This window comes from Cavia porcellus, unplaced genomic scaffold, assembly GCF_034190915.1.
Source record: "Cavia porcellus strain 051 isolate PalLab524CR breed Dunkin Hartley unplaced genomic scaffold, mCavPor4.1 scaffold_26, whole genome shotgun sequence".
NCBI classification, from domain to species: domain Eukaryota; kingdom Metazoa; phylum Chordata; class Mammalia; order Rodentia; family Caviidae; genus Cavia; species Cavia porcellus.
The window spans coordinates 26955535-26963463 of NW_026947509.1; the positions used below are offsets into that span (position 1 = coordinate 26955535).

Sequence of the window (7929 nt, forward strand, 5' to 3'; positions counted from 1 at the left end):
CTTCACTATCATATTGTCTCTTGTTTTCTTCCAAATAGTTGTCCATGTCTTCACATACAAAGAATTCATACAGGGGCTGGGGATTTAGCTCAGCGGCATAAGCTCCTGCCTTGCAAAGCAGGCAGTCATGAGTTCCATCCCTGGTACCAATAAAAAAAAAAAAAACGAAAAAGACAAAAAAAAAAAAAAAAGAATTCATACAAAACAACTGTGTAAAACTGATGTGAACAGAATGGAAGGTGATTTAGGTCTTCAAAACCAGACAATAGGGAAGTCACTAATGGATGTCGTAGAGTCTCTCATTCTCTTCAAAATAGCTGTTCATTCTTTCATGTATATCGAAGTTCAACAGAACAAAACAGGCGGTAGGGGAGAGGTAGCTTGGTTTCCTGGTGCTCCAGGTCCCATTACGGGGCAGGTCCCAGTAAAGCCAGAGGCTCCTGTCCTGGGCTTCTGCAGCCTGCCACGCTCATTGCCACTCATGGCAGGGAGGGGGGTGTGTTTGTTTTCTAATGTTTCTTTCTAATGAATTGACCATTTCTGCCCAAGTTCTGAAATGGCCAACAGACCATAGAAAGACATCTCTTTAGGCTCCTGCTTTAACACAGCAGCGTCAGGAAGCTGCCAGTCTTGATTCAGGGCCAGCGCTGTAATTTGTACAGTGTCAATAGGAAACAACAATTTTATATCCTCTTCCAGGAGCTTACTGAAATAAAAATTTCCTGCAACTTATATGACATGAGAATTTAGTCCTGGGAACTTTTCACAACATGATGATTTCTAATATGAAATATAAAGATTATTTTAGCAAACCCTGGAATACCTTTTTTTAGCCTTGATCCTGTTTTGCACAATTACAGTGGGTTATGTTTATGGAGTGGAAAAGTCAAAAGTTTTTTATTCCAGCAGTGGGAAAACAGTTCTGTTGGCTGAGGATTCTGCATCTACTGTGCTGCTGCCCATAGTGGTCATAAATAAGCCTTTCTCAACATATGAGAATTCTTAGGTCTTCCAAAAGGAATTATGCAACATTGCAGAATAGGTTTCACTTATGACTTTCTCATCAAGCCTGTCTAACACTATGAAGACTTGTTTTTCAATTAAGTTTGTGTCCCACTCTTCATAGATGTGACATATTTTGTCTAATTTTGTTTTTGTACAGGTAATTGAACTCAGGACTTTGCACTTGCCAGGCAGGTACTTGTGCCACAAAGCTTTATCCCTGACCCTCCTCTTTTCTTTAGATTCTGTCAAAATAACAAGACAACAAACCTATCACCAGACTGTCTTTGATGGAAGGAAAATAGTTTATATCTAAATAATGAGTGCAAAAAATCTGCCATTAAAGTGGGCCAGTGATCCAAAAGATTTTAAGCCACTGGTTTCCAGAAGGACATGTGAGCAGGACTGTCTCAAAAACTTAGCAGAACTACAGAGCATGCTGGAAACAACCTTCACAGTAACAGTCCAGTATGTGATTAACCATCTTACTGCTCTTTCTTTGCATCAGATGCTTAATTTCTTGTAGCTCAACGTGGTATGTATCATTCTTCTTACAAAAATATGGAGACATGACTTTATTATTCTGAACATATTCAGTAGATTATTCCTAAGCTACAGAAATTCAGTGTAAAAACAACCATTATAAAACAAAGGAAGCAAGAATTTAGAGTTCCCATATATGTCATCAGCTCTAGTCATAGGTGTGGAAAAACACTGTTGTAGGGATACATTACAATTTCTACAGGGATGTAGTCCAAGCCCCTCAGTATAAGCCCAAAACATCACTTTGAGAAAACAAAACTCTACATACAAGCACTATAATAGCAGTTGATCTGTGCTAAGTAGATGCAGGATATAAGTTACTTATAGATAAAGTTGATAAGGATAATTTTTGTCCCAGGCAGGACACCAGGCGAGTTTCTCACATTACTTAGGAGGGCATGCAGTTTATGAATTATTTATTTCTGTTATTTTCTATTTAATATTTTCAGACCATGATCCTGAAACTGCAGAAAGCAAAACCTCAGATAAAGAGAATACTGCATTGTGTAACATAGAGGATGCAGGTATTTTGCATTTGGAGGTTGACTAAACTTCTTGTTAGTGCCTGCTTTGCATTTTAACTAACTCAGTTTGAGCATCCTTAACATTTTTCAGTGATACATTACATAATCACTTGCAGCACTGAAAGAAGTCAAGCACGTACTATTTTGAATGATATCAAGATGTGGTTGTTACCATGTTATAACAATCACACTGCACTGTGAGTTTGTGCAAATGCTCCAAAATCTGTAAACCTTCATAATCTGAAAGATTTTAGGTACCAAGTTTAGGTACCATTTAAAATAAAGGATACTCAACCTACAAAATATTCTGTGCCTATAAATAAAACAATGGCTTATGTGAGTATATTTCATAACTCCTCAAAAACTAAGAATCATCTCTCCACCTTGGCCAGAATTAGCAATCAAGTTTACTTTGTATGTTAACATTCCCATGCCACCTCATAAAGGAAAGAAAGCAATAGTTTCCAACTTGGCTTCATGCGAGGTGGTTTCCACTTGACTTTCTTCACGAAGCACTGTTTGGTTTGTTGCTGTGTTTTTTTCCTGAAGAAACTAAGGCCTCCCTGCTTCCTACCATTTTAACAATGGCTTATAAGGTCAGCATTCTGGCATACCAGTTAGGCCTCACAATATGTTTAGTTAAGCAACTGGGGAAGTTCAACAACCTGATTCAGCGTTTATTTATTGAGTACCTAAAATATGCCAGGCCCTGTTCTATGTACCAGGCCTGTTCCTTTGGTATGTAATAGAGCTTGACTGGTAGTGTCCCCAGGATCCAGAACTGCAGAGACACAGTGCAGAGGACCGTCATTTTTCACATCATACATTACTTTTCACTCTGATTCCGTGAACATTACTAACAGCCTCAGCACAACTCCATAATTTCTACAGGGATCCAAAGCCTTCACATTCTCCCCTTAATCTTGTTTCAGACCAAAAAGGATATTAATTTCATGAAAGAAATTTAATTTTCTCCCCACCTTCCTAACCCTATCAGATATACACATGACTATGACAGAGAACAAACAGCTCTAATGAAAATCACTTTGTGAGAAAATATCAAAGAGCTAGCTGGACTTTCAAAGTCATTTTTAATATCTTTCTTTTCCTTCTTAATTCTGTTCATCCTGCCTTAACTAGAATCAGTTAAAAAGTAGTTTTCAGAAAAACATGCTAAGTATTTACAATGAAATTTCTCTAATGCAATCTTAAATGATCTCATGATATAATGGAAACCATTTTATTACAGGATAAATTACCACAGGATCAGAGTAGAAAGAACCTCCATCTAACTACTTACATTTCAGTGTTCTTTCTTCCTTCCTATGCTGTCAACACTGGATTATGTCGATCCCTACGGATTACCCACATCCCATACTGTGGGCAGCATCAGGAAGCAGTGAATAGGAGGAAAGATGGACAGGCCACTAACCCTAACCCTAACCCTAACTACAAATAAAAGCAAGTTATGGGACAGCATGTATAGCATGATTCTATCTGTGTGAAAGAAGGCAAGCAGGCAGACCTACATATATTTATAGGAGGAGGAATTTATCATTTTAAATTATATATTCTTCTGCATGTTGGGACTTCCAAAATATGACATATGACCAAAATAGACAGTAGGTTTTACACAGTATAGAAATTAACCCTTCTCTGGTCAGTCATTCTTTGAAGATTTTCAGTTTCAAAGCCATTACCTTATAATAAATGACTCTCGCTACCAAATACCTACAGATACTGCAAGGTAATTTTTATCGTTTTTATTTTAAAGACAAAACAACAACAACAAAACAATAAAAATGATGTGCAATTAGCTCTATTTTAACTCTATTATATATTTGTGCTGTTCAACAATAGTAGCCAGGAGCCCCTTATGGCTCCAGTAGGCACTAGAAATGTGGTTAGTCCAAATCAAGATGCACTGTAAATGAAAAATATTCATCAGTTTGGAAAAACACATTATTTTTTTTTGTCTTTTTCCTTTTTATCGGTACCAGGGATCGAACTCACGACCGCCTGCTTGCAAGGCAAGCGCTTATGCCCCTGAGCTAAATCCCCAGCCCCAAGACACAGTATTAAAAGATATATGCCGTATATCTCATCAATGCTTCATATTGATTATGCACTAAGACAATATTTTAGATAAATCCAGTTTAATAAAATACATTAAGATCATATTAACTTGTACCTTTTTATATTTTAAATGTGGCTAACAGAAAGTTATAAACTAGGGGCTGACATGGTAACTCATTGATGGAATACCTACCTAGCATGCATGAGGCTCTGGGTTTGAGCTCCAGTGCTAAAAAAAAAAAACTAAGAAATTTTAAAATTATATATGTAGTTCGCATTATATGTCTATGTATTGTATAGCAACATTCTATAGAAAACTACTTCAAATTTAATTGTGGAAAGTTATCAAGAAAGCCATTACTTTAGCTTATATTCTCCCACAGTTACTAGTGTTAAAATGTATTTTTTAGCAGCAGTATATTACATAGGACTAGAGAAATAATATACAACTTGGTTAACATTGACCTAAGAGTCATGATGCAAAAATCACCCAAACTGTGAATAATTATCTAAACTGGTAGATAATTGGCTACACAGTGCCAGAAGAGCCAAGTCGTGAGAGCAAATGTTAGGGACACCTACAATTTACAAAGAAGTAAAGAGTGAGGGAGGTTTCAGAACTAAAATGTCTAAGATGAGATAACTTATATTTTTTAATAATTTCAAAGAAAGGGCAGAGATGGAAATGGAATGAGGATCAAGAGCCTTGGATCACCATTGTAGAGCTGTGTTTAAAGTTCATGTTTACTTCCCTGCTTATCTTCAAGAAAAGAATCCAAATGCCTCAGCACAGTGCTTATTTGGAATGATCTTGTAGAACTGCAGGGAATAAGGGCAACTTCTGGGCTTTGAAGTGAAGTACATCACAGACAAACTATTCTAAATCCCCTGTGCTGGGAGAGAAAGCAGATAAATCACATCAAGGTACCCTGATACACTTCCCCTGGTTTACCAAATTCATGATGTCAAATCAGAGAATTCTTTTTCCCTTCCCAATTTTCCCCACAATTCAATCTCTGAAAGTGCAACAAAATAGAATGAAGATATGCATCTTGTGATTTTATAAAACTGGGACTAATTACATCATATTTTCCTGTATCAAAAATTACAGACCTAAACTTAATGAAATAAACCAAAATTGTAAATGTAAGTTGAAATAATTTATACTTAAAATCATTTAACAAAGCATTTTGAAAGTATAACAGAAAGTGAAACTGCCTACTGCTTTTTTTCTCAGTACATTCTAAATCTTCTGCCTTCTGAAGTTTTTGCTATAGATTATCTTCTTTTTTCCACTGAAACTAGAAAAAAGTTTACACCACTAAGCAAAGCAAAGAAAAATGGAGTGAAACCATTGAAATGCAATAAGACCACACATTCCTAAGAGTGTAGATATAAGCAGAATCAAAATATGGATAGAATGTATACACAAACTAAATTTATAATGATATTTTATTCCTAGAAGGAAGGCAAGAGAATGAGATTAGAATGGTAAACAAGGAAATATCAATGGTTTCTTTTTTCAAAAAAAGTAAATTTATTAATATTTGTTCACTTTGAATGATGGATATATAGGACATACTATCATTTCCTATAATTTGAACTAAAATTTTTCAAAAAAGATAAAGAACAGGGGCTGGGGTTTTAGCTCAACTGCACAAGCACCGGCATGGCAGGAAAAATGTCCTGAGTTCAATCCCCATACCAAAAAAAAAAAAGATAAATAACATACTGAGACCAAAATAATTCCTAGTATTAAATAACCTGTAATGGAAGACAGTCATCAACAATTGTCCATAATCACATTTATATGCAATATGTAAAACTAGATAGTATACTTAACACCAATAAAATATCCATTTCTTCAACTCCTTATTACATTAGTGGTTGCTAAACTACCCAAGGCACAGTGAGTTAGCTAAAGATGTTTCCATCCTTCCTGAGAAACTGTTAAAGAACTACTATGTTTTCATTTAGTCTTCATTTCTCCCACACAGCTGAGTATGTGGTGTTCCTGAGATATCCAGCTTATTTCAAATATTTATACCATACTAACTCAACATATTTATCTTTATTCTTTGCAGTTACCAAGTTGATAATGATCTCTTAATTTCAAAATTTATTAGACCATTTCAAAGATATGTATCTTCTGGAATCATTTTGTTTTTAAAAGAAATTTTATAACCACAAAAATCTCTTCTAAAAGTGTTTTTTATTTTTTGAAGCATTTTTTTATTTTAAAGAGGATAAGATTAAACATAACAAAATGAAACAAAACAGGTCATAAGGAAACAATTTTAAGAAACATGGATTTCAAAGCAAGTCCACTGGAGATCTTCACTGTCTATCATATTATCTCTAGTTTTCTTTCAAATAGTTGTCCCCATCTTCACACGTGTTGAATACATAATGAACATTATAGAACTAATCTAATCATAATAGAATGATGAAGGCTTTTTAGGTCTTCAAGACTTGACATTGGGAAATCAACAATGACTGCCATAATGTCTCTCATTCTCTTTGAAGTAGCTGTCCATATCTTTACGTATGCTGAAATTAAACATAAGAGACTAGGCTGATATCACTCTGAACAGTGAATAATAGTATTGCTAGATTTTATATCATACTGCTACAGAATTAGCACTGGGTATCTTAGTGTCTCTTCTTCTTCAGAGTAGCTGTTCATTACATCGTGCATTATATAATCTGTTCCCGTAAACTGTTTAGAAGTTCTCCCCATGTGTGAATGTCTACATGTATATCTATCCTTTCTGTATTACAGGGAAAAATAGATCAAAACAAGACAACAAAACAAATTCCTAGAAAAACATGAAATGAAAAAGACATATAAAACCACAATATTAGGTGATCTACAGTAGTTACTATGCTTTCTCTTGCTGTTTTCAATAGAATTGTCCATATCATCAGGCATAATATAATTAGGCATAGCATTACATAGCAATTTTAATAAAAACACAGCATTGGAGACATTGTAGGACTTCAAAAGCAGTTAATAATCAAGCCAAAACAGTATCTTATTACATCTTGTCATCTTCAGAGTAGTTGCCTCTACTCTTAGACTCGATACTATCAAGCATACCAAATGTAAATAAAATCAGTCAAGGCAAAACAGCGTCCTAACAAACCAGCTTCAAATAAGATCAGTCATAGTAAGACAATGTAAGTAATACAGGGCTTCAGTTTAAATCAATAGGAAATTAAGGATAGTTACCATAATATAGCCTGCTTATTTTTTGGGAGAGCTATCTGTGCCCTCAAATCTAGTATGAGTAGACAGACTGGAACAAAATAAAATCAAACTAAACAGAGCAATAAGACTAATGTGGCTTTTAAATCCAGATACACTATTAAAAATGTCCTCTGTTGGGGCTGGGGATTTAGCTCAGCGGCATAAGCGCCTGCCTTGCAAGCAGGCAGTCATAGTTCAATCCCTGGTACTGATAAAAAGGAAAAAGACCAAAAAAAAGTCCTCTGCCTTCCTTTTTTAGGCAATTCCTCATCTTTCCCTTTCTCAGGGTGCATTGTATATTTTGGGTCCCTCTAGTTCCTTTAGCTTTTAGATTAGAGGGATAACCCCTTATCTATCTGAGTGATGCTAAACCTTTTTACCCCTGGGCTTGATCTTGAGCTGTATTCCTGTACTAGCTAAAGCTATAAGGTTTTCCTTCCTTCTAGCTGAGTAGTTCTCCACTGCACAAAAGTGTCATGACTTTCCAACCAATCTGCACCTGCTGGAGGAGATGTCCCTATTTCTCTCTGGTTC

At 35.5% G+C, this 7929-nt stretch overlaps 1 non-coding gene across 1 annotated transcript; it reads right to left on the reverse strand.

Moving 5' to 3' along the window:
• Positions 1 to 510: 510 nt before the first annotated feature.
• LOC111758215 (small nucleolar RNA SNORA2/SNORA34 family) lies at positions 511 to 645 on the reverse strand. Its single transcript, XR_002792436.1, has one exon. It is a non-coding gene; the product is annotated as a small nucleolar RNA SNORA2/SNORA34 family (small nucleolar RNA).
• Between the last annotated feature and the right edge of the window lie 7284 nt (positions 646 to 7929).